At 41.9% G+C, this 19,510-nt stretch overlaps 1 protein-coding gene and 1 non-coding gene across 2 annotated transcripts in view; one reads left to right on the plus strand and one right to left on the minus strand.

Moving 5' to 3' along the window:
• Positions 1–19,510, minus strand: part of TMEM135 (transmembrane protein 135) — a 197,231-nt gene that overhangs the window by 83,718 nt on the left and 94,003 nt on the right. The window lies entirely within an intron of this gene.
• LOC140706311 (U1 spliceosomal RNA) lies at positions 16,178–16,340 on the plus strand. The gene has a single exon (XR_012085950.1). It is a non-coding gene; the product is annotated as a U1 spliceosomal RNA (small nuclear RNA).

Below are 19,510 nucleotides of genomic sequence, written 5' to 3' on the forward strand. Positions count from 1 at the left end.
GAGGGTGAAGGCAGTGCTGGAAAATAATGGTGGCCACACAAAATATTGACGCTTTGTGCCCACTGTGGACATTATCACTTAGGGGTGTAGTCACTTTTGTTGCCAGCGATTTAGACATTAATGGCTGTGTGTTGCGTTATTTTGAGGGGACAGAACATTTACACTGTTATACAAGCTGTATACTCACTGCTCTACATTGTAGCCAAGTGTCATTTCTTCAGTGTTGTCACTTGAAAAGATATACTAAAATATTTATGAAATGTGAGGGGGTGCACTCACTTCTCTGATATACTCTACACATGGAAGGCGCCTGGTCTGGGAAGATCCGTGTACTGTACTTCACTTTTTTTTCCAGTTTCAGCAAGCTGTAGATGTGGAAGATACAACGTTACTTCAAACTATTTGTCTGCTGGCCTAACATTGTGGGAAGCTGACCTTGTCAGCACCTCCACCAAAATACCTGACAGGGACCTTAGAAATCCCGCTGCACAGGTTTCAGCCTGAATTGATAGCATGACTGGTTTTCAAAACAGTAGTGGAAGCTTCAACCTAAACATTTCAGCTATAAGCAAAAACACTTACATGCTTTTGAATCACATTATTAGCTGCTTAAGATGTGTGCTTTTTGACATGCAACATGAAGGAATGTTAATGCTGGCCAATTGCCGTCCTGCAGAAAAGGTGGCAAATGCAAGCTCAAATTTTAGGAACACGAAGCTGATTTTTTTTTCACACCCTGTTTGGCAGCTGCCCTGGGTTTATCATGGAACAGCTGTTTTGGATATCACTAACAGGGTTGGTTCACCTCAGTGATGGGCTTTTTAAAAAAAGAGACGGCAAGAGAAAGGGATAGAGGCTGCTCCATAGTTTTCAAGCAAGCAGTTGGAAAAAAGAGAAAGAAATGCAGGATAAAAATGTCGTTTACTACCACTGAGTACAAGCAAGAGAGAAGAACAGATGAAGTCCTCGCTTTATGCTGTACCTTATTTTATGCCAAATTGAAACTCCTTCATGGAAATTTACCATTTTCATCCAGGGGGTGATCAGTAGAGGCCCAGCCCCCAACCCAAAAAAATCCTGGTACTCCCAAAATTAATCTGTAGGGCCCATAGACTGCATTCCCCATCTTACCCCCAGTTCTCCTGATCTACAAAGAATTCCATATGCAGAGATCTTTCCCTAATGTATGGACAGGACACAAGTGGCCCCCATATAGTGTGGAAATGAAATTCTCATTGTTCCCCATCACCGGCAATCCTGGCTAGGGCTGATGGGAGTTGCAAAACAGCTATATCAGGAGAGCTTAAAAATACTCCCTCTGTTCCATACTGTCACACTCATATTCTCAACAGGAAACGTTCAGCCACTGAATGGTGAAGCTCTTGCCAGTAGGGCCAGGTAGACTCCATCTTCAAAACAGTTTGATTCGAGGGTCACTGGAAGGACAGATCTTGAAGCTAAGGCTCCAATCTTTTGGCCATCTCATGAGAAGAGAAGACTCCCTGGAAAAGACCCTGATGTTGGGAAAATGTGAAGGCAAGAGGAGAAGGGGACGATAGAGGACAAGATGTTTGGACAGTGTCATCGAAGCTACCAACATGAATTCGACACAACTTCAGGAGGCAGTGGAAGACAGGAAGGCCTGGCATGCTCTGGCCCATGGGGTCACGAAGAGTCGGACACGGCTTAACAACTAAACAACAACAACAAAACTTATAGACGTGGTTCTTTCTGTCCTCCGGACAGTATAAAAAGAACAGGAAAAGTACACGATAGGCAGAACTAGAATCTAAAATGCATTTGATCTAACTTTCAAAGAGCCGAGCAGAGATATGCATATGAAATGTGTTTGTACACATGTCAAAATTCTTAAGTACTTTCCACTTTATCACCTTCTCTGCTAGCCTGAAACTTTTTAACTGCAATAGAATTATAGCAAATGTTTGATACGCCTGCTGCTTACAGCTAGCAGGCGTTTGCCCTGTAAGAATCGTGAAGCTTCCTTGGACTTCTTAAGATCAACATTCAGGCTAGTATCCAGTATTTCACATAGTGTTCCATAGTATGCAGAGGGAAAGGAGATACTCAAGAGACAATTCAGCAGAGCTCCTTGACCTTTGCTTGAAAGGCTGGTCTGACCTTCATCATGTTCACTCTTACAATACTTTAATTGGTCTTTTTTTTAAGTAATAGGTTAGGGAATAGGAAATATTCACAGCAGAATGCAGCTACTCGAAAACCAAACTAATTTCTGGCCAAGTTCACAGGTATGTACAAATTTTCTACTCATTTCAACAGGAAATTCACTCATGTTTACTTATATTTAAGATATAAAAATAAAACGGATATACAAAAATTGCACAAATAAAACAAGCTAAGGGGTCCTCCTCTGTGATTTCTTTAAAGTTAAAAAGCAAAGCCAGCAAGAGATGGAAATCTTGAGTAGCTCCTTTCTTCCCCAACTTCTCAGCTCAGGAGACTGGAAAGAAAGCGAAACTGGCTTAAATCCAAGTAGCTTGGGTGGTTCAAGTGGTTTCTGTACTAGGTTTTATGTCTATTTTTGTCACGGTCATCAGAGATTTCCACACAGTTTTTAACAAAGCAATTTGGTAGCATTATGAACTTCATATTCAGCTACCCTTTGAGTAATGTAATGTGAAATATTATCCCATAAGCACTAAATATCCTTTTTCTTAGGCCACCGACTCATCAGATGTCATAACTGAAGACTTGGACAAACATTTCGATTTTTGGATACAGAGAAATAAAGTTGTTTTGCCAGGATATGACAAGTGCCCACCCACTGGGAAAGTATCATACAATCAATGTATGATACTGCTACTTTCATGGTCACTTATAGAGATGGGACAGTCGTATCCATATTCCAAGGGATATGAATACGAATATTGGCACAACAGCTGCCTGGGAAATCTGGACATTCCCCCGCCCCAAGAACCAGCCACTCCACCTACCACTCACTGTGCACAGCTGTTGTGGTTTGTGCCGCGCCCATCGCAGAACTACATTGACATCGGAGGAAGCCCTTTGAGAGCTCTGAAGGCAAAAAGGCAGGGAGAAAGGGTGGGAAATTTTAATTTCCAGCCCTTTCTCCCTGCCTCTTTGGCTTCGGAGGTCTCAAAGGGCTTCCTCCGATGTTGGGGCAGAAAGCCCTTTGAGACCTATGAAGGCAACAAACGGCTCTGTTCACACAAAAATGGCATTGACTTGTGAACGGAGCCTCAACCTCGTTCGTAGGTCGAGGCTCCGTTCGCAAGTCGATGCCAATTTTTGCGAACGGAGCTGTTCGTAAATCAAAAAGTTCATATGTAGGGACGTTCATAAGTCGAGGGTTGCCCAGCCAGCATTTCCCAACCACTCTAGCAAGGACATGGGATGATGAGTCCCTCCAGCTCAGTTCCTGAGCAGTTGGCTGTGTGGAGGGGTAGGGAAGTACTAGCCAGCCTACTTTCATGACTGGTGCGCTGCGAATGATGACTACCATGTGGCAAGCAGTATGTGGACCAGCTGGTCCTGGGGGAAGGGTCCGGTTTTCCCAAGCACCTGTGATGCCGATATTCATATCTGTATCCCTCAGGATATGAATACGAATATCTCATCGCTAGTCACTAATGTTGCAAATATAATAAACGTATTTAGCCACTGTGTGGCTATACACCGGTCATGTTTTTCCCTTTTTATTTTTCATGGTCTGTGAAAATCATTAGCACAGATGTCTTTCGAGGTTTCCATTGAACTGACATATGCATACCAGATAGAAAACGATATGGAGAACAACCCAAAGTTTCTATGGAACTTTTCAAGCTCTGGTAAATAACCGTCGTCACTTTTCAGGCCTTAAGCAAGTAATTCGATAGCAACCCATCAGTGCTGTGCCTACTAAATTCACGTTTTATGGGAAAGGAATAAAACAATTTGTCAAACCCATATTGGGCTCTCAGCCAAGAAGGATAGCTACACCTACAGCACCACAGCTGTTAAGATACTCTTGAACATTTCTGCCAACAAGCCCCAAGGAAACTGTGGAGAGATAAGATCAAAAGGATGACTAATACATGATATTAAACAAGAGATTATATAGATTCTTGTTAAAGCAGTGTTGTCTGATCACAGTGAAATTATTAAAACTGGCAATTACAGAACATGATGGGGCCAAAATGGAGAACACCTGTCATTGGAGGAGGAGTGTGAGAGAGAAAAAGAAAAAAAAAAGAAAGAAAAACCTAATTAAATCCCTATATTTCATGGTTTGCAAACTCTATATACTTGCTTAAGTACTACATCCATGGTAGTACTTCAGCTGACCGCCGAAGAATTGATGCTTTTGAATTGTGGTGCTGGAGGAGACTCTTGAGAGTCCCCGGGACTGCAAAGAGAACAAACCTATCCATTCTGAAGGAAATCAACCCTGAGTGCTCAGTGGAAGGACAGATCCTGAGGCTGAGGCTCCAATACTTTGGCCATCTCCTGAGAAGAGAAGACTCCCTGGAAAAAACCTTGATGTTGGGAAAGTGTGAAGGTAAGAGGAGAAGGGGGCGACAGAGGATGAGATGGTTGGACGGTGTCATCGAAACTGCGATCATGAATTTAACCAAACTCCGGGAGGCAGTGGAAGACAGGAGGGCCTGGCGTGCTCTGGTCCATGGGGTCACGAAGAGTTGGACACGACTTAATGACTAAACAACAACTACATCCATCCTTTTTAAATATTTAGCTGCCTATCTTCATGGCCTTCTAATCTGTTTTCTGTGGTTCAGATAGTAGGCATCCTTCAGTCTCAAGAGACTATGGTATCGTGCTCTGTATGGAGGTCTTGGAACAGTGTCTTGTGTGGCTGAGAAGGCCAATTCGAGAGTGACAATCCCTTCCACACTGGAGACAAATCCAATCTGTCCCCTGTCCAGCTCCCTGGTTTTGCTTGTTTTGGGACTGCCTCTTTGCCTCGGCCTGCTGGGCAAGGGTCTCTTCAAATTGGGAGAGGCCATGATGCACCGCCTGCCTCCAGGCTGAACGCTCAGACGTCAAGGTTTCCCATCTGTTGAGGTCCATTCCTAAGGCCTTCAGATCCCACTTGCAGATGTCCTTGTAACGCAGCTGTGGTCTCCCTCGGGGGCGGCTTCCCTGCACTAATTCTCCATACAGGAGATCTTTTGGAATCCGACCATCAGCCATTCTCACGACGTGCCCAAGCCAACGTAGACGGCGCTGTTTCAATATTGTATACATGCTGAAAATTCCAGCTCGTTCTAGGACTACTCTATTTGGAACTTTGTCCTGCCAGGTGATACCAAAAATGCGTCGCAGACAACGCATATGGAAGGTGTTCAGCTTCCTCTCCTGCCGTGCACAAAGGGTCCAGGACTCGCTGCAGTATAGGAGTGTGCTCAGGACACAGGCTCTATAGACCTGGATCTTGGTATGTGTTGTCAGTTTCTTATTGAGCCATACTCTCTTTGTGAGTCTAGAGAACATGGTAGCTGCTTTCCCAATGCGTTTATCCAGCTCGACATCTAGGGAGAGAGTGTCAGAGATTGTTGAGCCAAGGTACACAAATTCATGAACAACCTCCAGTTCTTGCATGGAGATAGTAATAGAGGGAGGTGAGTCCACGCCCTGGCACATGACTTGTGTTTTCTTCAGGCTGATAGTTAGTCCAAAGTCTTGGCAGGCCTTGCTAAAATGATTTATGAGTTGTTGGAGGTCTTCAGCAGAGTGGGCAACAATGGCTGCATCATCAGCAAAGAGGAAGTCCCGCATGCATTTCAGTTGGACTTTGGTCTTCGCTCTCAATCTAGTGAGATTAAAGAGCTTTCCATCTGATCTAGTCCGGAGATAGACACCTTCTGTTGCAGTTCCAAAGGCCTGCTTCAGCATGACAGCAAAGAAGATCCCAAACAGGGTTGGCGCAAGGACACAGCCTTGTTTTACTCCGCTTCGGATGTCAAAGGGATCTGATGTTGAGCCATCAAAAACTACAGTGCCCTTCATTTCCTCATGAAAGGACCTGATGATATTAAGGAGTTGAGGTGGACATCCAATCTTGGGAAGTATTTTAAAAAGTCCGTCCCTGCTAACCAAGTCAAAGGCCTTTGTGAGATCTATGAAGGCCACAAAGAGTGGCTGATGTTGTTCCCTGCATTTCTCCTGCAGCTGTCGGAGGGAGAATACCATGTCAGTGGTGGATCTGTTAGCTCGAAAACCACACTGTGATTCTGGATACACTCTGTCTGCAAGCACCTGAAGTCTCTTCAGATAAAGATAAATAAAATTAAGGATAACAGAATGATTGAAAAGCTTGCTTTGTTGCCTTTTGCTTGTCTTTTTGCTTTCTGCAGCATTTTGAGGCATATTCACATTTCAGATTACCTTTGGGGAAACACAGTCAGTGTGGTGCAATAGACAGAAGATCAAACTAGGAATCAGGAGACCCAGCCAGGTCATAGAAACTTATTGGGCTGGCAATGATAAATCACTCCTTGAACATCTCACACACCTCAAAACCCTATCAGATTTGCAAAAAGCTGGGAGAAACTTGACGGACTTAACAACGAACCCTAAAAGGCCATGACAGCAGATATCAATATGCTCCAGTTTATAGAGCACACTTATGTCAATGGTTGTGACCGTGTTGAAGTGAAATACGACGCAAGGCCCTTGTGCATGGAACTACCCAATATTTTCTTGTGCAAACATTAGCTCCTTGTCTAACATTTTGCTCCATCTGCATACTGGCACACATGTGCAAGCAGAAAACTCTATGTTACTGTCCTCTTTGCTAGAGCAGCCAAGTATGGTACACTGTGATGCTGCAAGACTGTATTATGAACTATTTTACACACTCAGACCAAGAACTGTGTACTGTAGTAAATTTGTGGATGAGAGAAGTAGTTGAGCATAATACTTCCATGGATCAAGTGCAGCTGCACCCTCTCACACACAAAATTCACACATAATCATCCACTCACACCACCAAAAAATATTCACATATATGCACATCGCATAGCATTCACATACCTTTCATTCACTCATGCTGTGGCAGAGCTGCCTGTCCACCCTGTTTCTCATGAACAGCCTGCAGCACCATCTGTGTCTAGGATCTGCATGCTGAGTGCTGACAGGTTTACTTGCAAACAGTCAGAAGGGTTCTCCTTTTACACCAGACAACTCTCTGAAACCTAACTATATTCACAATTTATGTTTCATTCCAATGTTGGTGCCCTGCCTTTCTTTCTCTCTCAATATTTCTCTGAATATTCTGAAAAAAATGTTTCCAAAGAAGCTTCACGTTAGATAACTATGTAAGCACCCCATCAATTTGCCGCCCAGAGTAGACTATTTGCCTACAGGGGCGGGGTATAAATCTAAATAAATAAATAAATAAATAAATTTGTACAGTACAACAGCCATTTGTAAACTGACAGGGGGGTGGATAGAACAGTTGTAATATTGTTGTTATGTGTTGCCAAGCTGCCTCTGATTTATGGCGACTCAAAGAATCTGCTCTTGCAAACTCAAGCCTTTGGCTTCATTTAGGAAGTCAATCCATCTCGTATTTGGTCTTCCTCTTTTCCTACTGCCTTCAACTTTCCCAACATTATTGTCTTTCCCAGAGAATCCTGCCTTCTCATAACATCTCCAAAGTAAGTCAGCCTCACGTTTGCCTCCGGAGACTGTTCAGGATTGATATGACCTAGGACCCACTTGTTTATCTTTCTGGCTGTCCAGCATATCTGTAAAGCTCTCCTCCAGCACTGCCTTTCAAATGAATCCATTTTTTCCCTGTGAGCTTTCTTAACCGTCCAGCTTTCTCACCCATACATGATGATCAGAAAGACAAGAGTGTGGATGATCTTGGTATCCAGTGACACATTCTTATGTTTGATGATATTTTTAATTCCTTCATTGCTGACCTTTCGAGTCTTAGTTTTCTTCTGCTTTTTTGACTGAAGCTTCTATTTGGACTGACGATCAAAACAAAGGTATAGAAAAAAAATTCAATTTCTTCATTATCAGCGTTAAAGTTGTGTAATTCTTCTGCATTATTTTTGTCTGCAAAATGATTTACCATTGTCTTCTTCTGCACAGTACTAACAAAAGTGAGTGTGTGTGTCACCATCATTATCTGTGAAAGATCCTTTGTCAGTAGCTGCCCTCCAGAAGTTTTTCCACCATCACCATTGCTGGAACTAATCCTTGTCTTCTATTGATGCAGCGATTACTCCTGAAGAGGGTGGAGGTGTTTTAGCCTGGTGTCTCAGCTGTGAGTATGGCTTTCTGACAGCATCACTCTTCACTTCTCAGACATACAGTACTCAAAACCCTCTTACCCTGTTAATGTGTGCATTGAAGTAGGGCACAGTTTTATATTAGTGTTAGGACACATGCATAAACCGTATACAGTTACCTCTGTTTTTTGTACTGACCTGCTGAATCAACACAGTACATAAAACACACTGATTGTGGCGATATTGCGTCATTTGGCCAGCTTTTTGGAAGGAATGTTTCTGAAACTAACATTTTAAGGAGTTTCAGGAGAATAGCAATGTTGGTCCACTATAAGGAAAAAAAATTGTAGTTTAATGCTTTAATGTCTGTGGTCTGACTACAGATGGTAGTTTCAACTTGAGCAGATTCATTGAGCTGCTGTGATTTCCACAAGTGTTGATTTTATTCTCCAGCAACTGATTCAGTGGGTCTGTAATAGCTGGTACCAGCTGGATTTACGCCAAACAAGTTTAATTTGACATAAACTTTGGTAGACAGTGTGAGATTATTTTCATGATAAACTACAAAAGCACATGCCAAATAAAACTTGCTAAAATAATTAAAGGGCTATAAAGCAAAGATGCAACCATAGAATCACTTTGCTCACTTAACGTTTGTGGTTGGTACTAGACCATTTCCAACAATGACTTAATTTGTCAGAGATCATATGTCTGGGATTCTGGTTGAAACAGCTGATCTTGTGACCTGTTTTAAATGTTGGTTCTCTAAGTTTTTATAGCAAACACTTTGCACCAGCTAGGCTCCTGACATTGCTGTCCTGATTTCTTGAGAGGGAAGGAATGCAAGCATAGGGCAGCTCCCCAGACCGCCAAACAATAGGTACCAGGAACCACCTGCTCTCCTCAAGGGCATTTCCCATTAAAGCATTAGGTTAAATGAATTTGTGTTCACCCCCTCCCCTCCCCTGTTTCTGTGTTTTGGTCAAGTCTGTTGCTCCCTCTCTCCCTGTTAACCCTAATTCTTAAAGGCACGACTTTTAATCCATTTGTAAGAATCCTGAAAAACACAGTTTGGCAGGGGAGTTCTCTGCATCACCCTTCACACCAATTAGACCTATTTTTATTGTCAGTGCCTGGCTACAAAAAGCTGAAAGAGCTGGGGAGTTTCAGTTTGAGTGCCTGAGCGTTGCAAAGGGATTACGTGTGACCATATGACTCCACTTCGCTCCTAATCATCATCTCAGTGTGAAGTTATTGAGTTGTTCTGCCATGCTGAGAACCTGCTTATGCCTCTCATTCCATTTGGGGGACCGGGGGGAGGCAACATTTGCTATTTAGACACAGCCAGGCTGACCTTTCAGTGTTTTGGAAATAGTTTCCCCCCCCCCCCAAAAAAAGATTGTCTATAGCTTGTGCTTTGTAGAATTTTATCTGAAAATAGCTTGATGTCCAAAGTGACAGGAAGACTTGAGATCTAATCAAGTCTTTTGCTAGTGTATTACAGTTTTTCATACAAGTAGTAGTTTTTGTGAATGATGACTATCAGAACACATGGACAGAGGACAAGGAGCAAATAAATAAATACATAAATAAAAATAAAAAGTCAGTGAAAGAAAATTATTCTTATTAGGGTCTAGCTTTCTTGGTAGGGTTGAATGCAAAAGTGAGTTCTGAATCAAGCCTAGCAAAGTCATTGGCTGGGGGATTTGGGGAAATGTAATCCAAAAAGGTAACCATTCCAAACTTTGGCATTGATTTAGCGGCTCCCACTCTGTGACGTTCATAAAAGAGGGACAGAAAATTGGACTGATAATGAATCCTAATAGAGACCCAATATATGCCATGGCTGCAGAAAGCACAATGCTCCCCAGAATTGAATCTGTTTTCATCTTTTCCTTGACCAAATATTAAAGCCGTGAAGAACTGTGAGGGCCACTCTTACCCTGGGGATTTTTCTGTCGTTGCTGCATATGAAGAGGGAGACAAGTGGAATAAAAACACAATTTCATTTGGTTTACAGAGCCTTGAGTTAAGTGGTGTATAATTTCTTGCAAACGCATACCCAAGGTTTAACTGTCATTTATATTACAGCCATTTATAGCAGTGGTCCACAACCTTGGGCCTCCAGATGTTCTTGGACTTCAACTCCCAGAAATCCTGGACAACAGAGGTGGTGGTGAAGGCTTCTGGGAGTTGTAGTCCAAGAACATCTGGAGGCCCAACATTGGGGACCATTGATTTATAGGACACCATCCTACTGGAAGAAAGCAGCAATGACATGAAACAACTGTTAGTGAAAGAAGAAAGTGCCAAAGCAGGACTGCAGTTGAACATTAAGAAGACAAAAAGAGATCACTCATTTGGAGGGACTAGATGGCACCTCACAAGAGCAACGTATGTACTACTAAACTGAGGCCTTCTGTGCGGACACTTTCTGGGACATTTAACTTGGTCAAATACATATGGGGGGGGTGTCAAATCAGAATTGCAAGTAAGGCAATTTGCCACAGAAGTCACAGAAATCCGCTGTTACTTGAGTAAGCATTTCCAAGTATATAGCTAAACTGATGTAAAATCACATAATCCCGAAGTGCAGACAGCCAACTGGAAAATATATTGGGTTTCAAGTATGAAGATAAGACAGACTCTAAGGGAGAATAAGTGACAAAGTTAAGCTGTTATGGTGGACAGAAGAAACTGAATGAAAGAGAAGACTGATTGGAAACGTGACATCCTACAACCAAGTAGGTACAGTCGCGCCACACTTTAGGATTGCCCCGCATTATGATGAAATCGCATTTATGCCAATGTTTTTGCGATCGCTTTTGCGATCGTGAAACGATGGTCTGAATAGGCTTTTTTCCCTTTGCGATGATCAGTTCCCTGCTTCGGGAACCGATTCTTCGCAAAACGACGATTTTCCTCCAGCTGATTGGCAGTTTCAAAATGGCCGCCAGGTAAATAAAATGGCTCCCCGCTGTTTTCTGGGACAGATTCCTTGCAATACAGCCACCAAAAATGGCCGCCCTATGGAGGACCTTTGCTGGACTGTGAGTTTTTAGCCCACTGGAACGCATTAAACGGGTTTTAATGCGTTTCAATGGGTTTTTTCTTTTCGCATTACAATGTTTTCGTTCTACAGCGATTTCGCTGGAACGAATTAACGTCGTAATGCGAGGCACCACTGTATTGTGGAAAAATCTAGAACAATGAAAACAATGAAGAGTCTTGCAGAACAATAAACACGAAGAGGTTGTATTTGACAGAACTCTCCATTGAGGGACATGGTGGCGCTAAAATGCAGAAGCCTGGGTGCTGCAGGGTCAGAAGACCAATAGTCATAAAATCGAATCTACGCAACGGAGTGAGCTCCCGTCGCATTGTCCCAGCTCCTCGCCAACCTAGCAGTTCGAAATCATGCAAATGCGAGTAGATAAATAGGTACCACCTCGGTGGGAAGGTAAAATGGCGTTCCCTAGTCATGCTGGCCACGTGACAATGGAAACTGTCTTCGGACAAGCGCTGGCTCTATGGCTTGAAAACGGGATGACCGCCACCCCCTAGAGTTAGACATGACTGGACTAAAAATGTAAAGAGAAACCTTTACCTTTACCTCCACTGACTACAGCCTATTTCTTCAGAGGCACTTCTGCAGAAATATCTGAAATAGTGCAATCTACTGAGAACTAATGTCAAATAAAACATCTTATTATTTAAGGTTCTACAAGACTCTTCATTCTTTTTGGTGCAACAGATTAGAGGCTAGACTTTCAAGTAATTTCTAAGTCTGCAGTGTTTTTGAAGATTAGTGTGCTAGTCTTCCCCGTGGCACTGCATGAGCTGTTCCGCATCAAGGACTATTTAGGAGGAGGCAGGGGGAGAGTCTTACTACCAAACATATGGAGAGATGGCACTATGTGCTGCTAGCAGGAAGGGTAAATGGAGAGGCCGTGTGCATTGGGCTGCAGTTGTGTCATCAACTTTTCTTACAGCTACGAATGGTTGCAATAATTAAAGGAACTTCAAACTGGGTTCATCTGAGATAGCACTGCAACTTATGTGCATACGTTGTTGATGGAAAAGTGTGCAAAGATAGCAAAAGGGGGCTTTAAGCTATAATAACGGCAATTCTTTCTGCACAAAAAGATTTCACTTACGCTCCAATGATCTTGAATCAAAGCACTAAAGAAGGAAATGTAATAGCACGAATTCGTTAAAATAAACAACTCTTGTTATGAATGATATATTAATACATGCAAAGGAGGAATGGCCAGGATCAGAGAAGTCCTTTTCACAAGGCTAAAATATATTGTTCTTTTCACAGTGAGAATAAATGGTGTAACAAATACTTTTAAATTAGTCTAGGACAACAACAGAGAGGAGTTAACTGTTCCAGCAAAGGGGTCCAGTGACATCACAGACCACAAGAACAGGGTTGGAGTTGTTTGGATAGTAACCAGACTCCAAAATTAAGGAGTCTCAAACAACACCTACCATGGCTAACTTGATTGTATTTGCCCTCCCTTCGACTTAATGTAACTGCAAAATCTTACAAAAACGTAATAGTTCCCAGACTGCACTGACTGCTGTCAGCTCAATCACAGCTCCTTTTAAAAAAACTCAGGTCCAAGTGAGATTGGTTGCTATTAATTTGATAGGGTTCCTCCCCCCTTGCGCCATTTCTGGCCCAAAGGAATAGCTCTTTGTTCATTTAGAGCAAGAAATTCAATCCAACTAGAGTAGACCCGTTCAATTAATGGAACTTATAAGAGTTAAGTTTGGGTTTAACCCTCTGTATATTGGACAGAACGGCCAATGAAGAACTCCTGGAAATACTGCATGACAATTTATCACCGTAAGAGTATTTCCACTAACAAAAAGAACTTCTGCCCTCCATCAACATAAAAAGAAACTTGACACTGAAGCCAGAGGATGGAGTACTCTGAAATTTCAGTGCCAGAGGGACAGTATAGCAGGGCCAGTAGTAATGTCAGGCAACAGCAGAGTGGGACAGACACAGTTTGTGCCTTAGTTGCCTGCCCCAGATGAACCGATACTTACATCAAGAAGGCAAATAATATCACTGATGATAGATATGGAATGTGGTATTCTGGTTACTAAAATTATGAAGGTACACAACAAAACAAAAAAAAACCAAGCTAATTTAGTTATTCATTTTCAGGTACTCCTTGACTTTCTCCCAATAAAGGAATTCAAAAAAATTATAAAAAAAAGTTGAGGCAATCGGTTTTTGTAGAATTTGTTCTTAATTGTCTTGTGAATTTTCTGTTTATGGTGTGTGTGTGTGTGTGTGTGTGTGTGTGTGTGTGTGTGTGTGTGTGTGTGTGTGTGTGTGTGTGTGTGTGTGTGTGTGTGTGTGTGTGTGTGTGTGTGTGTGTGTGTGTGTGTGTGTGTGTGTGTGTGTGTGTGTGTGTGTGTGTGTGTGTGTGTGTGTGTGTGTGTGTGTGTAGTGTTTTTAAGTGTGGCCGGTAGCCATATAAAATTCCGGGTATGGTTTACATACCTGGCCAGTAAATAAATAAATAAATAAATAAATAATTGAAAGGCAAATATACGTAAAATGCAATAAAGTGAAATATTAAAAAAAAACAACAACTAGACTTCAAAACAACTGATTAAAACAAAATTAAACCTTTTCCCATCACATTTGAAGGGTCAGAATCTGTACAGTATTCCTCCACTAAAACCTCTTTGTTGGCAGGCAATTACTGGCCAAAGTTCTGCTTGGACAGAAAGATTCTTCCCTGCTGACAGAAAGACAGCAAAGAGGGGGCCAGCCTGGTCTCCCCTGGGAGGGAGTTCTAAAGTCTGGAAGCAGCTACCAAGAAGCCTCTCTCCCTTGTACTCATTAGCCATGTCTAGGAGGATGGTGAGATCAAAAGAAAGGCCCCCAAACTGCTGTTATATTGTCTTCCCATTTGCATTTGTGGTGTTCTGGATACAGTGTGAAGAGCAAGCAACTATTAACATAATTTATTCCCACTACTTTTCCTAACACTGAATAATGTATACACAAAGCCTTTTTTAAGATGGATAACAGTCAGGGATATGCGAGGAATTCATTTCAGTTTGTTTTCAATCATAATTAATGAAAAAAACTCAAATACGAAAAAACTCAATACGAACAGGACCATCCATACTAGGTAGGGACATAAATGTGAGAAAGTGACATTTATGTCCATACCTAGTATGGATGGTCCTGTTCGTATTTTTGCCTTCTACTGTAAGTTTTTATCAACCTTACATTCCATACAATGTTCAGTACACTTAAATGTGATTTTAAAACTGACCTTATTTAATTGCTGTGTAGATTGTTTTGTGATTTTTATCATTAACCACTTAGATAAATAAATAAACATTTTCATTAGGAGATCATTCTAATGAATGAACCAGAAGTTACTTGCAGGCACTGAAGCTCATCTCTGAATGCAAAAGACTGCTCCATGCACTTAAATCCAACCCCTTCCACTCTCTGTGTTCTATTTCACATCTAGATAGTGCACTGAGAGTTAAACATGTCCCTGCTCAAGACCTGAAAGTGTGCCTGTCCCTTTCTTAATGTGTTCCTCTCTTATTCCTTTCTTGATGATGGATTTATGTTAAATTAAGTCTGAACTACAGATATTCATGATGTAGAAACAAAGAATCTCTCTTATTTCCAACGGCTGACAAATACACAGTAGTTGGGATGCATGATGTGATTTTTAGCGGCAGACATACAGAATAACTTTGCAATCATTTCATGTAAGCCTGCTTTGTAACATAAACCAGATTTTTCTATCAAGCCACAAAGTCCATGCAATTTTTGTTAAGTAGCAGCTTCCTGAAAACATGTAAGGAGAAGAGGGAGGGAGGAAAAAGCAAAATGCACAGTAAGCACAAATCTAAAATACCTCTCACATTTCCCAGAACAGGAAACTCCACTATGTACAGCTGACGTTAGCTGTCACCATATGATAAAATTAACTCCTGGGGGTAATGAGGCCTCGGAGCAATTAACATTTTATACTTGCTGATTGCATTTGGAAACTCATCGAATCAAAATAATTGTTTAAAGATAAAATGAAAAGATATTTTTCTATGGGGAATGAAAAACTAAGTTTTATTATAGCTGCATTAAAAGACACAGACCCCTTCATGTAACGATCTGGCTATTTAGAAAAACTATTAAATAAGATAATTTTGTTAAAATTAAAAAGTTAGAACAATTGAACTTCGGACAAAAAGTTCCAATCATAACCTATTCTACATTTTCTTTGGCGTGGCGGGTGGGGGAAGAGGGCCACAATCACAAAGAAGCTTGATGCACCACAACACAAAAGGAACAATAAAGATCAACACTTCTGCCTTTTACTTGTATTTTCTTTCCTAACTTTAAACTTACAGCACAAAACATTTTGAACCAAGTCACAGTAAACAAAAAAAGCGAATAAATTTCTCCCCCCCCAATCAGCCTACTGCTCCATCTGCTGCCTTCTACATGCAGGGAAGGGAAAGAGCCAGCTAAGTACCCAACAGGATGGAACTTCAGCTTTGCTATTCCTGCACAACAAAAAACAACTTTTAACTGGAGAACACTGGACGGTGAGCAGGATAACATGCCCTTTTCCTGACTCCCTAGGAGACTGCACAAAAGAGACAGACGGGAAATACAGTGGTGCCTCACAAGACGATTATATGCTAATATATATGCCAATACCTTATGCTAATACCTGTGCACTAGAGGATTGTGGGAGGAACACCCAGCCTGATGGGGGTCCCATGGGGCACCCCAAAACACTGAGGCGCTCTCTTGGCCTCTGGTGGCACTGAGGCTGTGCAGCCCTGTACTGAGTGGGAGGTGCAGCCAGGGGGCCACCATGCCTTGGGGAGGCAGGGCACAGAAGGGGGCAGGAGGTGCAAGGGCCACTCCAACTCATACCTTGGAGGGGAAATGCCATGGTCACAAAAGTGGTTTTCCCAGGGTGAGGCTCATCCATTGCATTTCAGGTGTGCTGATCCCTGTGATTTCCCCAAATGTGGGGAACTCAACTGCATAGTTATGGTAGTGGGGGGTTGCATTTGTGCTTTCCCTGGTCTTTTTATAATCCTTTTGATCTCTTTTTCCCTCATCAGCACCTATTGCAAAGGCAGCAAGTCCTGGTGATGTCTTGTATTGCATTCTCCCTCTTTTTCTCCCCAGTGGCAAAGGATCAGGGCAAAAGGAGTCACCATGATCAAGAGCCAGGGAGCTGATTTGACTCCTTTCACCCTCTTTCTTTGCTGCTGGAGAGAGAAAGAGGGGGAAGGCGATCTGAGACCCACTGCATTTCCAAAGGCAGTGCAGGTGAGAGGATTGCTTTTCCCCAATACGACAGATTTCAACGCATTCCTATGGGGAACTGCGTTTCACAAGACGATGTTTTCTATGGACGATTTTCGCAAGACAGTGATTTTTCCTCCATTGGAACACATTAAATAGATTTCAATGCATTCCTATGGGGAACTGCATTTGGCAAGATGATGTTTTCTATGGACGATTTTCGCAAGACAGCGATTTTTCCTCCATTGGAACGCATTAAATAGATTTCAATGCATTCCTATGGGGAACTGCATTCGGCAAGATGGTGTTTTCTATGGACGATTTTCGCAAGACAGAGATTTTTCCCCCCATTGGAACACATTAAATAGATTTCAATGCATTCCTATGGGGGAACTGCATTCGGCAAGATGGTGTTGTCTATGGACGATTTTCGCAAGACAGCGATTCCCCCCCCCCATTGGAACGCATTAAATAGATTTCAATGCGTTCCTATGGGGAACTGCATTTGGCAAGATGATGTTTTCTATGGACGATTTTCGGAAGACAGTGATCTTTTTTCCCCATTGGAACGCATTAAATAGGTTTCAATGCATTCCAATGGGGAATCACGTTTCGCAAGACGATGTTTTCATAAGACAGAGATTTCTGCGGAACGAATTAAAATCGTCTTGCAAGGCACCACTGTGGGTTTGACACTCTTGATGACAATAAGAAGAGTTTTACTGGATCAATCCAATGGGCCTTCTTGGACAACATTTTGTCCCAACACAGGTTAAGATGCTCACAAGAAGCTCACAAGAACAACATGAATGCCTTACGATTCTCCTACTTGTATCCCCCCAGCAATAATACTAATAGGAGTTATGTTCTACTAATATCCAGTAGTAGTAGGCATCCTTCAGTCTCAAGATACTATGGTAACGTGCTCTGAATAGAGGTCTTGGAACAACGTCTAGTTGTGGCTGAGAAGGTCAATTCGAGAGTGACAATTCCTTCCACACTGAAGACAAATACAATCTGTCCCCTGTCCAGCTCCCTGATTTGGCTGCTTTCGGGACTTCCTCTTTGCCTCGGTCTGCTGGACAACTGTACCTTCAAATTGGGAGAGGCCATGCTGCACCGCCTGCCTCCAGGCTGAACACTCAGATGTCAATGTTTTCCATCTGTTGAGGTCTATTCCTAATAATATCCACCAACAGCTTTATCCCTATGAATTTATTTGGTCTCTTTTTAAAAAATAATCCAAGATAGTGGCTATCAGTACATCTTGTGGCAATAATGCCAAAGTTTGACTCCATGTTGCATGAAGAAACAAATCTTATTATCTGTGCATGATCTTCAATCACTAAATTAATGAATGGCTTGAAGTTCTACTATTATAAAGGAGTACTTGGAGCCTTATAGAGTTGTGGTCAAAATGTAGTAGTATAGCGAAGATTCTGCTTGTGACCTGAGTTCTATCCCAGACTCAGGTAGAGTTCTTAAAGCATTATGGGGCAGTATATAGGCAGCACACTTTGCTTTACTAGTTTGCAGCTGTTACACAAAGGGGACACCCACTGGGGAATCACAGGGAAACACCTCTCAGTGTCAAGTTTTGGTTCTGAAATCTTACAGAATAGGAAGAAAGTCCAAATCTTTCTCCTTGTGAGTCTGGTTAGAGAAGAAGCAACTTGAGGGCACCTCCCCAGCTGCCCAGACCTTCCTTCAACTTCTGCCCCCAATTCCATCACATTTCTGACTAAGCTGTACATATCTGTGATTGCAGAGTAGTCATTCATTCATCATTCAATTTATTATTTATATCCACCTTTCTCCGAAACAGAACCCCAAATGGCGTACAATATTAAAACATACGTAATATAAAAGCTATGTAATAAATTATACAATATTAAAAAGCAATTAAACAGGCATCATATTAAAATTCAGCTTATATAATTTGGAAAATTGTATTAAAAACATAAAAAGACATTATCAGCCCCTTAAATAAAAACCTTCATAGGCATACATGTAACGGACACATGCTGGCTTTAAGAAGAAAGATCTTTGCCTGCTTGCAAAAAGACAGCCAAGAGGAAGTCAGCCTGGCTTCCGGTAGGAGACAGTTCCGCAGCTCTGGAGAAGCGATGGTGAAGGTCCTGTCTCCTGTTCTCACAAACCCACCTGAGACACTGGTGCAACCAAGCGAGGGCAATTTACAGAGGGCAATCTTCTGTTTAAAGGGTGCTGTCCTGGTGCTAACGCTTGGCAAGCAAATTCAAGACCTATGATCTTTCTTCTAGCCAGATCTTTTAATATTTATCTATTTTAAGCCATATTATGACCAAATCATTCTTCAAACAGAAGACTGCTTCAGAAGACTGTACTTGAAGGCATCCTCTGTTTGAAGGGATCCCTGATCCCTGTTTAAAATAAATAAACAAATCAGTGGTTCTCAACATAATGTACCGTAACTTGCGTTATCAAAGAACCTAAGTTTCACAATGAAAGGAGGAAACACTCTTTTCCAAGAAAGACATACAGTACAGTATATGTTTCCCTATTTATAGTTCAACTGGTGTGCAGGAGAAATAGGAGGATTACAGGGAACACGGTGTTTTCAAAATTACTACTAGCATGCAGAAGGCACATGGATGGATAACCCTTGACCGTCAGGGTAGAAGATCGCCCCAGGAGGCTAGGGGAATCAAGGAAGAATAAACGGTTAGAAACTCCCCCACATGCCACCTATTCTTGTGTCCCAGTGGTATGTATATTTCTGATGGAGAAACTTGGAAGTAAAGAACCATTACAAAGGGTGGCAGGACACTTTGAATCAACAGATTTTGAAGGCCCACAAGTCACCAGCTTACACTCTTCATTATCATTATTTTTAAATTTACAACTATATTTAAGATTAGCACATTCAACTTTTATGGAATATTCGGCTCTTCTTTTTATTTTT

This window comes from Pogona vitticeps, chromosome 3, assembly GCF_051106095.1.
Source record: "Pogona vitticeps strain Pit_001003342236 chromosome 3, PviZW2.1, whole genome shotgun sequence".
Classification (NCBI taxonomy): domain Eukaryota; kingdom Metazoa; phylum Chordata; class Lepidosauria; order Squamata; family Agamidae; genus Pogona; species Pogona vitticeps.